This window comes from Haematobia irritans, chromosome 3 (assembly GCF_050003625.1).
Source record: "Haematobia irritans isolate KBUSLIRL chromosome 3, ASM5000362v1, whole genome shotgun sequence".
NCBI lineage: Eukaryota > Metazoa > Arthropoda > Insecta > Diptera > Muscidae > Haematobia > Haematobia irritans.
In genome coordinates, this window is record NC_134399.1 from 7708918 (window position 1) to 7726937 (window position 18020).

Here is an 18020-nt window from a genome sequence, read left to right on the forward strand (position 1 = left end):
CCCGAAAGAGGTGGTTACCAACGAAAACATCAAAAAAATCCACAAAATGATTTTGAATGACCGTAAAATGAAGTTGATCGAGATAGCAGAGGCCTTAAAGATATCAAAGGAACGTGTTGGTCATATCATTCATCAATATTTGGATATGCGGAAGCTCTGTGCAAAATGGGTGCCGCGCGAGCTCACATTTGACCAAAAACAACAACGTGTTGATGATTCTGAGCGGTGTTTGCAGCTGTTAACTCGTAATACACCCGAGTTTTTCCGTCGATATGTTACAATGGATGAAGCATGGCTCCATCACTACACTCCTGAGTCCAATCGACAGTCGGCTGAGTGGATAGCGACCGGTGAACAGAGAATGAAGCCGCCGAGTCGCGCCGCCGACCATTTTTTGCCAGTCGACGCCGCCGCCGAATATGTCGACTCAAATTTAGCCGCCAAGTAATCAAAAATATCGATTTAAATCAGAAAAATTTTTATTAAATTGTCGTATTTTTTCCAAAATTTTGAACACAACCAATCATATTTAATCTGCTATAATAATTTAGCAAAAATTTAGCTCAGAAAATTTGAACGAAAAGTAAATTTGTTTGTACGATAGGTTGTACAACTAATCTCATTACCATTCGAGGCAAAAATTTAGTGTCCGCCGCCACCGACAAAAATGGGTCGGCTTCATTCTCTGCCGGTGAACCGTCTCCGAAGCGTGGAAAGACTCAAAAGTCCGCTGGCAAAGTAATGGCCTCTGTTTTTTTTTTTTGGATGCGCATGGAATAATTTTTATCGATTATCTTGAGAAGGGAAAAACCATCAACAGTGACTATTATATGGCGTTATTGGAGCGTTTGAAGGTCGAAATCGCGGCAAAACGGCCCCATATGAAGAAGAAAAAAGTGTTGCTCCACCAAGACAACGCACCGTGCCACAAGTCATTAAGAACGATGGCAAAAATTCATGAGTTGGATCAAGGTATATTTAGGAAGATAGTTTCAAGCTATCAGATGATTACAATTTTTTCATTTGAGCAGAACTTTGATTGTCGGTATCTGCTCAATGGCATAGGCGTAGCTAAAGGGGTTTTATGGGTTTTTCATCTCCCCCTACCAAATACCATTCAGTATTTCTTCAAATCATGATTATATATCATTGAATTAAATATTATGGTTTCTTCCCATCTATAAGAATTTATTTTTTCTCTTTTTGAGGTATCTTCACAATGAGCACACATCGTAGCTTTTACCCCCTACGAAAATGTTGCTAGCTACGCCAATGTTTAATAGACAATTGTGACAAATAAAAATAAAAATTCAAAATAAAATTATTTTATACCAAAAATTTTGAATTTTCAATTTGCTTTAAATTTATGACAGAAAAGTATCGAAATAAATTATCCTCATAATGGATGGTAAGAATTACTTCAATTATTCTTGTAGACCGTATCATATTTCGAAGCATACATCGATCATTTCCAGATTTTCTCTATTTTAAATTTCCAACTTGTTGAACATATTGTTCAACAAGTGAGAAATTTAATTCAATTTGACTGACAATCAAAGTTTCAATATGGCGACTGACAGTTTTGTTTTTGTAATACTAAAACTACCTTACTAAATCTGCCTTGAGTTGGATAAATAGCGCATTTTTATATCAATAGATTTGTGATCGTGGTCAGCTCAGGACTCCTTGATATAGAACATGAGTTCTGCAAAGAGTGGAAACTGGAATAAATACTTGAACAATGTAGATTTTTTAATAATAGTTACAGCTTTTTTACCATTTGTTACAATTTGTCTCTAAACTCCAAAGGCATTGAACTACAAACCATTGTTCCGGTTTTAAATCGTCGGAGTCAGTCTAGCGACAAAAAGCGACGGCGACTTCAGGAATAAGGGTGAATAACAGTGATGTCAATTTGGTGCTTTTAGCACCAAATTTAGAGCTTTTTAATTTTCAAAAAAGCACCAATTTGTCTCTTTAGTGCCTTTTCAAAAAATCACCAACTTAGAGCTTTCTGGCGTTTTCATTTAGTGCTTTTTGTGTTTGTTTTCCAATTTGAACAGTACTGACTTTAATTGCAAAAGCATAAGAAACTCGACTATATTGCCAAATATATTCCCTGCCAGCATTTCAAAGTTCCATTTCATCCTCATCGCTACCACAGACACGTGAGTGCCACTACAACAATCGCCAACTGTGATGAGGGAAAAAAGTACGAAATGTACATAAAAGTATTTTGCCATCACTATTGTACATAAAAGTATTTTGCCATCACTATTGTTACAAAAGCCATTTTAAATTGTGTGAAACACCAATAGCAAATAGCTTATTATAATTTATTTAAATGAATTGCTGAAAACATAGTTATTTCGCTTAAAATTGTGAAACGTATATTGGTAAACAATTTTCGACTTTCCAAGTGGAATAAAGTGATAGTTTTTCAGATATTTTTCCAGACTCGCTGCGACCATCGAGAATAAACACACTGGTTGATAGACGCTGCAACATGTAACTTGCTACTTGTGCTTCGACATCATTTTTTTATTAATGGTTTTGTTGTTAAATGTGATGTGATAGTCGTATAAATGTTATATTTATAAAAATTTATAAATGTTTAATCAATATCTAAACAACAACAATGATTCTTTTACTTTATTAAATGCACTTTTTCTGATAGTTTAAAGGGGCTCTTATGGGCGTCGTTCTAAATTTATTTAAAAAGGCAACTAATAATTGCACTCATGCTATATTGTTTTGTAGTAACTAGGCGTGGTACAACTTCTCAATAGTGACGGCACTTCTTCAGATGTTTTGTTTTAGTAGTACATTGAATTTTAGCTGGCTGGAGAAGTTTGTTTATGGTGGGAACTGGTATGTTAGAATTTATATAACATTTTTGGTGCTTTTTGACCTTCGGGAGTTGGCATCACTGCAGTTGCATTCGTTTCAGTGTTGCCAGGTTAGGGGTTTTCCCCCCCAAATTTAGGGTTTTTTCACGTTTAGGGGGATTTTTAGGGGTAACATTTATTTGGGGGGATTTTTGGGGGTAAAAAATTATTTCAGACCTTATAAAGTGGAGCAATTCTCAAGCAAATTCGGAACAATTCTAGCATGAGTTATGAGAAAAAAGATGCGGAAAGTCAACAAGAAGATCCTAAATACAAACAAGTATCCAATAGCATTATTTTCGTTATCTTTTTTAAACTCTTCTGTTGAAAGGGCATTTTTAATATTTGACAAAATTAAAAACAATCGTATCTTAACTCAGCAGCTGAAAGCTTTTTAAGAGTAAGCCCGCTTTTTAAATTGATATACATATTGTATTATTACATCCATAGAAAAAATAATTTCCTCAGGGATGAAATTTTAAACAAACGAAAATCTCTTTTGTTTTAAAGTATTTTCTTAAATAGCAAATTTTACTTTTTTATTAACTTCAAACGAAAAAAAAATTTAGCATCAAAAGAAAACTTAGTTTTTCTAAAATTTCGTTTCTCAGGAAAGAACTCTTCTTTCGGGATATATATTTGTGTTAAATTAAATTTTTAAAGTGTATCACTACAGGATTTTTTTCACGTAATTTTGGGACCACATTTTGTACTTTTATATTCTGAAAATTTTTGGGGGTTTTTGAAAAAGCTTAGACCAATTTAGGGGGTTTTTCTTAAGATTTGGGGGGAAGAATCAAAAATCACCTGGCAACACTGATTCGTTTAATATCCGCTTACTCTCCTAGCTCAACAGGTTATTTTATTATCATTCAAAAACTAAACTAACAGTTCGGTTTTTATGCTCGTACTGTACGGTTCGTGTTGTGTGTTATGAAAATTCGGTGTTTTTTTAGTGTTGTGTGTGTTTTGTTTCTTTTGTGGACTATATAACAGTGTTAAAAAACTATACCCATGACAAATACACTAGCCAAATAATTTGAATAAATCCTATTGGTGCTTTACATGTAAGTTTATTTAGTGTTCAAAGTTTTTAAAATGCTTACATAAATTTGTTGTTAATGGAGAAATTCATTTTGTCCAATACATAATGTTAGATCACTTACGTGCTGTACTTTTGGTGAATATGAAATTATGCGTTATGTACTAGAAATACAACATCAACCATAAGCTGTTCTTGCGGTAGGAAAATAAAATATGATTTGTATTCGTTGACACACACACACAAGCTTACATTCAATAAGAGCATACATTGCTTGTGGTCTACAGTTGAACTCAATTCACCATTGCCAGTGTTGCCAACTCCCCAAGGCCAAAAAGCACCAAAAATATATTAAAAATTCTAACATACCACCTTCCACCGCAAAATCGAAAATGATATGCTCTACTAAAAAATGTATTATAGAACTTTTGTGAATTGAATTTTAAGAAGTTAAGGTGGGTATTAAGATCGAGTTTAGTTGCTAAAATAGTCATTTTTTCACAATTACTTTTCTTTCATAATTCATTTTAAGGAATTTTAATGAAAATTTGCTTTTGGCTATTCCCCATCAAGTTATAATAAAATTTGCAGCAAATATGCATAATTTCATGCCTTTTTTACTGATATAGTTTTCACTTTAGCGGCAAAACTCGAACTATGTACTCACCATTACTTTGATCAGTTTTAATGCTTTCGTCCAATTCATTTTCATCAGTGATGTTTTTCAAAATATTAATATATGGAAGGAGTCTATTGCTTATTTGCTTTTGTGAATTTAAAACAAACGTTTTTAATGACATCTTTACCAAATTCAAAAATTCGACATTTATCGCTCGACTTTCCTACAGAATACCCTAAATAACAATATTAATTAAAAAATAATCAATACCAACTTCATAACAATCAAATTATAAATTTGAGTTTCTTCGGCTCTTGAAAGTCTAATCAAAATTTTTGTATCAATTAAACTTAATACTGTTCAAAATAAAAAAAAGCACCAAAAGCACTAAATGAAAATGCCAGAAAGCACCAAGTTGGTGCTTTTTTTGAAAAGGCACCAAAAAGGCAATTTGGTGCTTTTTAGAAATCAAAAAGCACTAAATTTGGTGCTAAAAGCACCAAATTGGCAACACTGACCATTGCTTAACAGTGTTCTCTCACAGAAACAAATTGTGAGAGAACCACCACTATGGATAAAGCTGAGGATTTACAGAGCATCAACATCGTTGACAAGGACAGAGTGGCAACATAAATATACAATGGTGTGGTGGTTATAAAGGCGAACAAAAATAAACCCAACGCTGCGAGTGAGAAAAGAAGAGTTTAATTTTATGTTCTCTTCTGTTAAAATAAACACACACACAAACACTGAGAGTTTCCGTTGCCGTCAACATGAGTTGCAAGCGTTTACTATCCGCTTCCTCTCCGTTATTTTATTGAGAACCAAAATTTATGCTATCTGTTAATTTTTTATGCTTGTATCGATTAGTTGGTTTTGTGTGCTACGATAATTTTCCACGGACAATATTTTTTTGTAGTTTTGTGTTTTAATTTATTTCTTCTGGGGACTATATAACAGTGTTAGAAAACTCAATACTCATATGATCTATAATACATCTTTGAACTTTGAATTTCAGCTGGTTGGAGTTGTTGGAGTTGGAACTGCTATGTTAGAAATTATAAAATATTTGTTGGTGCTTTTTGCCCTTCGAGAGTTGGCATCACTGGTTAATATTTATTGTTTTATATAAAGTGCCGATAGGTTTAGAGGATTCGTTAAGGATATGAGCAATAATGATTGCATTACTGGTAATGCATATTGTAATCAGATTGAATTTACTTAGTTTTTTTCTGGATACATTTCTGAATCCAATTTTGTGAAATTGCTTATAAGAGTCTCCACTACTGATGATGATATGTTAAGCAAACTATCTCCAATGCTAGTATTTATTACGTTCGCTTCAGTGTGATTATCCAAAGATATCAATGCCTTGGCTGTGGTTGTTTCTAACACTTTTGTAGTCAATTTACTTTCACGATTACTTTTTTCCGTAAACATAAATTGAATGAGTATAACCAAATATGTGACAATAGCAGCAACCATCTGAAATATGAAATTATAATTGATTGTTTTTGTTTTTTTTTTTCAAGAAAAGTAAAATTAAATTATTTATTACTTACACTGCCCAACAGACCCAAATTTAATGTGAAAAACTCTTTGGCTGTTATAATAAAACGTTGATGTAGAGTTTGTATAGACAATTCACTAACCAAATCATTATAGCGTTTGTTGCCCAAAGGTTGTTTCACCAGCTTGGAAATTAAACAGCCTATATAGCGACTCTGTAAAGATTCCATTATATTTAAAATATTAATAGGGGTAATGAGAATTACAAAGTCATAATTTCGACTTAACGACTTTTTCGAAAGTTGAAAAAGCCACTATTCGAATTTTACGAAAATTGGAAAGGTCAATTTTTCGAATTTTCACTTTTTAAAAATTTTAAAAAAGTCGACTTTGAACTTTTGCGATTATTGAAAAGACGAATATTCAAAAGTAGCATATTTATTTTGAATTTTCATCATAAAAAGAGCTTAATCACATTCCCTTCTCAATACTAATTCGTTTTGACGAATTTTACCTTAAAGTTCGACTAGTCGATTTTGTTTACTATAAAAAGTCAATAAGAAGTGATTTTCAAAAAACTCTAAAGTTAATTAATCGTTTTTTACGTTTACCAAAAGACGACTACGATATTTCAATTTTTTAGACAGAAAATTGATTATACGAAAAGTCAATTTTAAACTTTTGTATTCCTATTTTGTGACCCAACGGTCACATAAAGTTAATGAAAGTTAATTTTTCGACATTTTAAAAATTATAAAAAAAATCGACTTTTGATTTTAGGATTATTGAAAAGTCGACTACTCACGCTGTTGAACAGTCGATCGGTAAATTTCAATTTTAATTTTCTATAGAAATAAAATTTTGAGAAAATTTTCTATAAAAATGAAATTTGACAAAATTTTCTATAAAAATGAAATTTTGACAAAATTTTCTATGGAAATAAAATTTTGTCAAAATTTTCTATGGAAATAAAATTTTGACAAAATTTTCTATGGAAATAAAATTTTGACAAAATTTTCTATAGAAATAAAATTTTGACAAAATTTTCTATAGAAATAAAATTTTGACAAAATTTTCTATAGAAATGAAATTTTGACAAAATTTTCTATAGAAATGAAATTTAGACAAAATTTTCTTTGGAAAAAAATTCTGACAAAATTTTCTTTGGAAAAAAATTCTGACAAAATTTTCTATAGAAATAAAATTTTGACAAAATTTTTTATGGAAATAAAATTTTGACAAAATTTTCTATGGAAATAAAATTTTGACAAATTTTCTATAGAAATAAAATTTTGACAAAATTTTCTATAGAAATGAAATTTAGACAAAATTTTCTTTGGAAAAAAATTTTGACAAAATTTTCTATAGAAATAAAATTTTGACAAAATTTTTTATGGAAATAAAATTTTGACAAAATTTTCTATAGAAATGGAATTTTGACAAATTTTTCTATGGAAATAAAATTTTCTATAGAAATAAAATTTTGACAAATTTTTCTATAGAAATAAAATTTTCACAAAATTTTCTATGTAAATAAAATTGTGACAAAATTTTCTATAGAAATAAAATTTTCACAAAATTTTCTATGTAAATAAAATTGTGACAAAATTTTCTATAAAAATAAAATTGTGATAAAATTTTCTATAGAAAAAAAATTTTGTCAACATTTTCTATGTAAATAAAATTGTGACAAAATTTTCAATAGAAATAAAATTTTCACACATTTTTCGATAGAAATAAAATTTTGACAAAATTTTCCATAGAAATAAAATTTTGACAAAATTTTCCATAGAAATAAAATTTTGACAAAATTTTCTATAGAAATAAAATTTTGACAAAATTTTCTATAGAAATAAAATTTTGACAAAATTTTCTATAGAAATAAAATTTTCACAAAATTTTCTATGGAAATAAAATTTTGACAAAATTGTCTATGTAAATAAAATTGTGACAAAATTTTCAATAGAAATAAAATTTTGACACATTTTTCTATAGAAATAAAATTTTGACAAAATTTTCCATATAAATAAAATTTTGACAAAAAAATTTACAAAATTTTCTATAGAAATAAAATTTTTACAAAATTTTCTATAGAAATATTTTTTTTTCCAAAATTTTCTATAGAAATAAGATTTTACAAAATTTTCTATAAAATAAAATTGTGACAAATTTTTCTATAGAAATAAAATTTTCTATGTAAATAAAACTGTGACAAAATTTTCTATAAAAATAAAATTGTGATAAAATTTTCTATAGAAATAAAATTTTGTCAAAATTTTCTATGTAAATAAAATGGTGACAAAATTTTCAATAGAAATAAAATTTTGACACATTTTTCTATAGAAATAAAATTTTGACAAAATTTTCTATAGAAATAAAATTTTGACAAAATTTTCCATAGAAATAAAAATTTGACAAAAATTTTTACAAAATTTTCTATAGAAATAAAATTTTTACAAAATTTTCTATAGAAATAAATTTTTTCCAAAATTTTCTATAGAAATAAGATTTTACAAAATTTTCTATAAAAAAAAAAATTTGACAAAATTTTCCATAGAAATAAAATTTTGACAAAATTTTCTATAGAAATGGAATTTTGACAAATTTTTCTATGGAAATAAAACTCTGGCAAAGTTTTCTATAGAAAAAAAATTTTGACAAATTTTTCTATAGAAATAATATTTTGACAAAATTTTCTATGTAAATAAAACTGTGACAAAATTTTCTATAAAAATAAAATTGTGATAAAATTTTCTATAGAAATAAAATTTTGTCAAAATTTTCTATGTAAATAACATTGTGACAAAATTTTCAATAGAAATAAAATTTTGACACATTTTTCTATAGAAATAAAATTTTGACAAAATTTTCTATAGAAATAAAATTTTGACAAAATTCTCTAAAGAAATAAAATTTTGACAAAATGTTCTATAGAAATCAAATTTTGACAAAATTTTCTATAGAAATCAAATTTTGACAAAATTTTCTATAGAAATCAAATTTTGACAAAATTTTCTATAGAAATAAAATATGGACAAAATATTCTATAGAAATAAAGTCTTGAAAAAAATTTCTACAGAAAAAACAAAATTGACAAAATTTTCTGTAGAAATAAAATTTCTACAGAAAAAAAAAATTTGACAAAATTTTCTGTAGAAATAAAATTTTGACAAAATTTTCTCTTGAAATAAAATTTTGAAATTTTCTCTAGAAATAAAATTTTGACTAGAAATAAAATTTGATACATTTTTCTATAGAAATAAAATTTTGACAAAATTCTCTAAAGAAATAAAATTTTGACAAAATTTGCTATAGAAATAAAATGTTGACAAAATTTTCTATAGAAATAAAATATTGTCAAAATATTCTATGGAAATAAAGTCTTGAACAAATTTTCTACGGAAATAAAATTTTGGCAAAATTTTCTGTAGAAATAACATTTTGACAAAATTTTCTCTAGAAATAAAATTTTGACAAAATTTTCTATAGAAATACAATTTTGACAAAATTTTCTATAGAAATAAAATTTAACAATAGTTTTTATAGAAAGAAAATTTTGTCAAAATTTTCTATATAAATAAAATTTTTACAAAATTTTGTATAGAAATAAATTTTTAACAAATTTTTTTATAGAAAAAAAAAATTTGAAAATTTTCTATAAAAATAAAATTTTGACAAAATTTTTTATAGAAATAAAATTTTGAAACAATAAGAAAGAAATAAAGACAACATTTTATGTAGATTCAAAGTTTTAACAAAATTTTGCTGAGAGTTTAAGAAATTATTTGTTTTAATTTTGAATTTAATTAAAAATTTCCCATAATTTCTTTCCTTGCGGTTTCGCTTTAAGTGTACGATAAAATTTTCTTTCAGTGTCCATTAGTAAATATTTACCTCATAATCAGCCTTCTCACAAAACCAACACATCAACGACAATAGCACAAAAGCCAACAAGGCAAAACAGCCATTTTGCAATAGGACATAATAGTTACGACCAAGATCCAAGAGGGCATAGAAGATCCAATAGGTGTTACAGACGAAATCAATAAAATAGACAGCAGTTAGAGTTAACAATGACCAGCCATAGGTATGGTTTAACATCTGTATGGTGGCATAGAGTTCATTGTAGAGATTTTTAAGGATTTCCACATGTCGTTCATCCTCTTGTTCTCTTCTCAATGGATGAACTTCAATGATTTGTCCTTTTTGGACTCGATTAAATCGCATTGGGTTATAAAAGATCCTTTTTAGATTTCTCTCGCCCATTTTGTTTATAAAATTACGCATTTTTAGGCAATAATAATTAATTCGTAGCAAAGTTAAAAGAATTTCCATTGTCTTAAATTGAAGTGCTAGAAAACTTGGTAATGAATACAAATATAGACCACCAGCATTTGTTTGGAATTTTACTATAGTCCATATAACCAGACCATGACCCAATAATAATAGGATTAAAAATAATGATGTGAAAATGACGACTTTCCTATTTAAGCCATTTAAAGATAATCCAAGATTCTCTTGAAGATTTTTATATATAAACAAATATTTCTCATATAAGGGTTTGCGATTTTTAAAGAATATCATTGAGTCCAATAATACCACCACATGACCCATTACATGGGCTGTAAATAGCAAAGTACTGATCAAAGCATTTAAGCCTTTTTCATTTTGTATCATTCGTTGACTAATTGCTCCATAGCACATCCCCGCTATTCCGGCACACCATATTAGGATATACAGTCGATGGATGCCATATATTTTCGTAAATGGCAAGAGACCAAAAATTCCCAAAATTAGATACGAGGTCCACAAGTTTATTTTATAAGCTAAACTGTTATCTTTGAAGCGATTGAATCTTTTTATTGGATCCATTATGTTTTATGGCCTAGAGAGGACTGAGTATCGAGGTATTTTTGCATAAATGTTATAATGGAAGGATTTTTGTAAAAAATGTCAATTCATGATAAATAAAAGCACTAATACATCAAATACGTTTAGAATCTCATTATGATTGAGTTTGAGGTTGGAGGAACATGTACTTATGTGGAAGATAGAATCTTTATAACTTCTGAAGTCACACAGTACAGTCCTGCAAACGGGCGATTGGGAGCCACAGTGCTATTGCTATTAAAATTTTATCAAAATTTTATTTCTATAGAAAACTTTGTCAAAATTTTATTTCTACAGAAAATTTTGTCAAAATTTTGTATAGAAAATTTTGTCAAAACTTTAGTTCTAGAGAAAATTTTGTTAAAATTTTAGTTCTATAGAACATTTTGTTAAAATTTTAGTTCTATAGAAAATTTTGTCAAAATTGTATTTCTGTAGAAAATTTTGTCAAAATTTTATTTCTCTAGAAAATTTTGTCAAAATTTTATTTCTCTAGAAAATTTTGTCAAATTTTGTCAAAATTTTATTTCTCTAGAAAATTTTGTAAAAATTTTATTTCTATAGAAAATTTTGTCAAATTTTTATTTCTATAGAAAATTTTGTCAAAATTTTATTTCTATAGAAAATTTTGTTAACATTTCAGTTCTATAGAAAATTTTGTCAAAATTTTAGTTCTTTAGAATATTTTGTCAATTTTTTTTTTCAATAGCAAATTTTTTCAACATTTTAGTTTTGTAGAAAATGTTGTCAATATTTGATTCTATAGATAATTTTTTCAAAATTTTATTTTTCTAAAAAATTTTGTCAAAATTTTATTTCTTTAGAAAATGTTGTCCAAATGTTATATCTATAGAAAATTTTGTCGACATTTTATTTGTCGAATATTTATTACTATAGAAAGTTTTGTTAAAATTTTATTTCTACAGAAAATTATGTCAAAAATTTTATATCTTTGGAAACTTTTCTCAAAATTTTATTTCTATAGAAAATTTTGTCAAAATTTTATTTTTATAAAAAATTTTCCCAAAACTTTGTTTGTATAGAACATTTTCTAAAAATTTTATTTCTATAAAAAATTGTGTCAAAATTTTATTGACAAAATGTTATATCTATAGAAAATTTTGTCAAAATTTTATTTCCATAGAAAATTTTGTCAACATTTTAGTTCTATAGAAAATTTTGTCGAAATTTTATATCTATAGAAAATTTTGTCGAAATTTTATTTCTATAGAAAATTTTGTCAAAATTTTATTACTCTAGAAAGTTTTGTTAAAATTTTATTTCTACAGAAAATTATGTCAAAATTTTATTGCTTTGGAAAATTTTATCAAAATTTTATTTCGTTTTCTTGATTTCAGCCTAAAACCATGCATTGACTGAACTACAATTGTAGCTTAACCAACAGAGGAAAAGAACAAAACGACAACAATGATTAAAGAACAAACCAAACAATAACAAAACAAAACGAATGAAAAAATTTTATTTCTATAGAAATTTTTGTCAAAATATTTCTATTTCCAAAAAAAATAATAATAATAAATAAAAAAACAAAATTTCTATAGAAAATTTTGTAAAATTTTTATTTCTATAGAAACATTTTCCAAATTTTATTTCTTTGGAAAATTTTGTCAAAATATTATTTCTTTGGAAAATTGTCAAAATTTTTTTATAGAAAATTTTGCCAAAATTGTATTATATTTCTATAGAAATTTTTGTAAAAATGTTATTTTTATAAAAAAGTATCCCAACACTTTTTTTCTATAGAACATTTTCTAAAAACTTTATTTCTATAAAAAATTGTGTCAAATATTTTATTTTATTTCTATAGACATTTTTGTCAAAATTTTATTTTTATAAAAACTTTTCTCAAAACTATACAATTATTTTTCGAGCTTTATGGTCAGATATAGATTAAGGAACATGGTTAATAGAGCCATTGAAAAGAAAACGCCAGATACAAATCATACACGCCTGGACTGTACATGTTTCGGTTCGGGCGAATGAACCTTTCCACAGCCTTTAGTATAGATCTGGCTGGGAGAGATAACTCAATTTTGGGCGCTTTATGCTAACTCCTTATGGAGAAAACATTTGGGAAATTTCCTCTTACAAATTGAATCATCTTTTCTCCCACTGTACATCATCTTTTCATATAACTTACAAGTCCCTTAATCTTATTTTTATTTCGTTTTGTTATATACACCCTCAAAAAAAATCGCTTCTTTAACATATGTTCCAAACATATTTTGCAGGAAGCACATATATTATTGCATACTGCCGAAACATTAGTATGTTTGTTTTATGTGAACATATTATATGTTTGAGCCAAAAATATTATATACTTGGAAGAATTTTTCCCAAACACGATTGTGCTCATTCCCTAACATACTCGTAATTTTCACTTCCACGAAATTTTGTAGTTATTGGCACCTTTCTCTGTAATACAAATAATGTTGAAGAAATTATTCACTTTTATAAATTTTTTAAATTTTACCTTTCGCCTGCACGGAGAATCGAACCGAGGACCATACAGTTTGTAAGCCAACACACTATCCACTGGGCTACGTAGCTGTTATAGTCACCAGTAGATAATTATCGTTTTAAGTTACATTTATATAGCATAGTTTGCAGCGCCCACGAGCCCATGCAAACATAACATTATTTAACAGAAACATACATTTGTTTGCCACGTGGAGCAGTGGTTAGCATGTCTGCCTTGCATGCAAAGGGTCATGGGTTCAATCCCTGCTCCGACCGAACATTTTTTGTTTGTTTTTTTTTTAATTTACACATTTATATTTATACTATATTATTTTTTTTAAATGAAACATCGAAATGTGCGTTATTAAAGATTTATAGTCAGTAACAGTGCTTGATATAAACGAAATTGACTGATTTTTGGATAAAATATTATTTTTTATTGCAAAAATAACAATCTTGTAATAAAAAACTGTTTTTGTACAAAACTTTAAAATTGGGAAGGAATTCAAAAACTAACAAAAGAAGAACGTAGAGTCGAGTATAAACATACATACATACTTTTATAATATAAACATAAATTTATTTAGGAGTGAACAGTTTTTTACTAGCATTTAACACCATCGCTCTAAAATTCCTTTTATTTTTCTTTAATAATTCATTTTAAAAAAAATAAACTTTTTAAATTGTTTTAGCTGTAAAACTCGAACTTAATGCCCGCTTTTATATTTGATGGTGTCCGTCAACTCCTCGTGGACTACTTTTTAATAAAGAGGAACTAAAGTTTGTTTTTTTACATTTTACTGTGTAATTTTTCACTATTTCCTCCTTATTTCATTTTACTGTCCCAACTCTAAAAAGAGTATAGTGCCCTTTCGTTATTTTTATGAAGACCCTTGATTTCTTTTAACGAACCAAGAAAAAAATTGTGCCCATAATGCCAAAATGATAAACAAAACACATGTCCACACATACATAAAATGCTGCTCTCAAGGCGAAAACATAAGCTGTTTGTTTTTCAAATGTCTATTCTCTTGGTTCAGAATGTATATTCTCTTTATTCAAATTATATAATATTTAGACTTAAACATATCAAATTTTTGGCCTTATCATAAAACAGTTTTCCGAAACAACATACAAGCGGTTTCACAGAAATTGTTCTCTTTTGACTCTTTTGCTGTGTTATATTGATATCTTTCGTCAACTCTCCCGGTTTCCATCTCTATTTCTCTCTATACTCTCTCTGTCGCTTTGAATAAAATATCACAACATATGTATGTTTAGTCGAAATTTGTAAATTTATATATGTTTATATTCACACATATGATTTTTATGAAACATTCATGCCCCAAACATAATATATTCTAACATATTAACATAGATGTCCCAAACATTTAGTGTTAGTTTAGGAAAATTACATGTTCGCACTTAAATATATTGTGGTTTAAAATCGTGCCCGAAACACATTTTGTTTATATCGGAACATATGAAAAACATATTTTTCTAACAGTGTAGTAATGCAACAATGACAATTAACAGAAACTGGTTTCCAGGATGCAACAACAATTCTAACGCGTACATTAGTCGTGTTTTTCCTAGTTTTACGACGGGCTCATCGTTGCTTATTATGTACAGTCCAGGCGTGTATAGATTTGTATCTGGCGTTTTCTTTTCAATGGCTCTATTAACCATGTTCCTTAATCTATATCTGTCCATAAAGCTCGAAAAATAATTGTATAATTAGATATAATGCATTTGGACGTCAATTACCTGTTTCGGTATCAGGCTAATATGAAATATAATTTTCTCAAAACTTTATTTCTATAGAACATTTTCTAAAAATTTTATTTCTATAAAAAATTGTGTCACAATTTTATTGTCAAAATGTTATATCTATAGAAAATTTTGTCAAAATTTTATTTCCATAGGAAATTTTATCAAAATTTTATTTCCATAAGAAATTTTGTCAACATTTTATTTCTGCTGAAAATTTGGCAAAATTTTATTTCTATAGAAAATTGTGTTAAAATTTTATTTCTATAGAAGATTTTGTTAATAATTTTATAAAAAACCAAAAAAAATCAAAATTTTATTTCTATAAAAAAATTTATCAAAATTTTATTTCTATTGAAATTTTTTCCAAAATTTTATGTCTATATAAAATTTTGCCAACATTTTATGTCTATAGAAAATTTTGTCATAATTTTATTTTTATAGAAAATTGCCAATTTGCCAAAAAATTATGTCTATAGAAAATTTTGTCATAATTTTATTTTTATAGAAAATTGCCAATTTGCCAACATTTTATGTCTATAGAAAATTTTGTCATAATTTTATTTTTATAGAAAATTTTGTAAAAATTTTATTTCATAGAAAATGGTAGGGACACGGATTTGAATTCAAAGGCTCCCCCCACGGCCTACAAGAACTTAAAAAGGCAACTTCCCTTGTTAGCCCAATAGAACCCAGATATGCCGACGGGCCGTTATATTCTGTAGCACACCAACAAGTAGATTAGAAAATGTAAAGCACTGTAAACACAGAAACCTGAACATACCAGGTGTACTACATGTAGTACGGTCGGCATATCTGGGCTAAGTCTAATCTGTTTTTCAACGAGTTCTATAGTTAGTCTAGGACCAGAGATGTTCCAAGTTTTGTAAAACATTTTAGAAATATGTATGTTTTCTCGGGCCCTATAAAAGAGATCTTCCTCAAGCCAATGACATCTTCCTCATTGGGAGAAAAATTTTTTTGACTTTTTTAGAATACACAATAAACATTTGTCCATTCCAAAATTACAACTATATTATTTTTAAATTATTTAAAATTTTTCTTTTATATACTTACATTATTTTCACTACTATCGGTGTAATAGAACAAAGCTGATACTAAACTTGCCAAAGACATTGAAGTGGCCCCATTGAAGACGTACTTATGAAAAACTTGTCGCTTGTAGATGGCCGTAAATGTCCAATAACAATTGCAGACAATATCAAAAAAGGAAGTCATGAAGAGGAGCAAAAGAGACCATCCATACAAGTCATTGATAACTTTATACATTTCCCATAGTCTTAGATATATTATACGTCTAAAGGTCATTTGTGTATACTCCTCCTCCGTATGGGGTTTCCATAAGCCAAGATCTTCTTTCGTATTATCATCATCAGTTGCCTGGCGTAGAGTATCCTTAAAGATTTCAACCCTACCATTAAGTTTCACTATCGTGGCAATTATTTGCAAATAACGTAACCTCAAACTAATGCTGATGGGAAAGTTATACCAGAATACTGGTTGAATTTTTGAAATCGCATTAATCCACAACTTAAGAGATTCACAAATGAGTTGTATACCCAAGAGAATGAGTATGGGCAGTGTCAGCATTTGTTGGTGATTGAATTTCGGTTTTACTTTTTCTTCTAATTTTCCTTTCTCTCGCAAGAGATAGTCAATTTCTTTTTCAAGTTTTTCCAGTATTTTGAAATGATGATATTTAAATATGGACTCCAATATAATGATGATATTCACACTGCCATTGCAAACAAATGAGGCTGTACCCACAAGACCCCCCACAGAGGTATCACCACCACTCAAACGACGATAGAACATTAAAAAGACAGCGGTAATTAGCCAAATGAGATTAGCTAAACGTATCAAGGATGTTATCACTGGTAATGTCTTTAGTGTATGGAGGCCACTTATTACAATTCCAAAATTTAATATTTCTTTAATAATGGGAACACTTAGAAGATCCATGATGTTAAACACTTGACCATTAAAGACTACTGTATAAGTCCTTCGGAAAAAAGTGTTTAATATAGGCCTACATTTTTGGTGTAATACAATCAATCAAAATTAAATCTAAAGCATTTTTCTTTAATAAGAAGCACTTTTATTTAGAATGAATTGCTCTACGAATGTATTCATTTATCCCTGAAAGTAATTAAATTAGGCTAATTATATTATTTAGTTGATTTAGGGATATTATGGGTGGGAGAAAAAAATCAAATGAGAAGAACTAATATTGGCGAGGTGGCGAAGTATGATAATCAACCTTAACCAAACAGAGAACGCAGTATGGGGAACCCAAAGTAGGACGCGTACGACATTATTATGCTCAGCCTCAAACTTTTGTATGCAAAATCGACTAAATCTTAAAAGTATTTTAAACAGAATAAGAACATACATATATGTCCTATTAATATTAAGTATACGCACTATTGGCGTGGTGGAGGAATGGACAATTCCATAGTGCGTATAAGTGATATTAATAGATTTTATTTTTTATTTTTATAATATAAAATAACGTTTTCTTAGTTTTTTTATACCCTCCATCATAGGATGGGGGTATATTAACATTGTCATTCCGTTTGTAACACATCGAAATATTGCTCTAAGACCCCATAAAGTATATATATTCTGGGTCGTGGTGAAATTCTGAGTCGATCTAAGCATGTCCGTCCGTCCGTCCGTCCGTCTGTTGAAATCACGCTAACTTCCGAACGAAACAAGCTATCGACTTGAAACTTGGCACAAGTATATGTTATCGATGTAGGTCGGATGGTATTGAAAATGGGCCTTATCGGTCCACTTT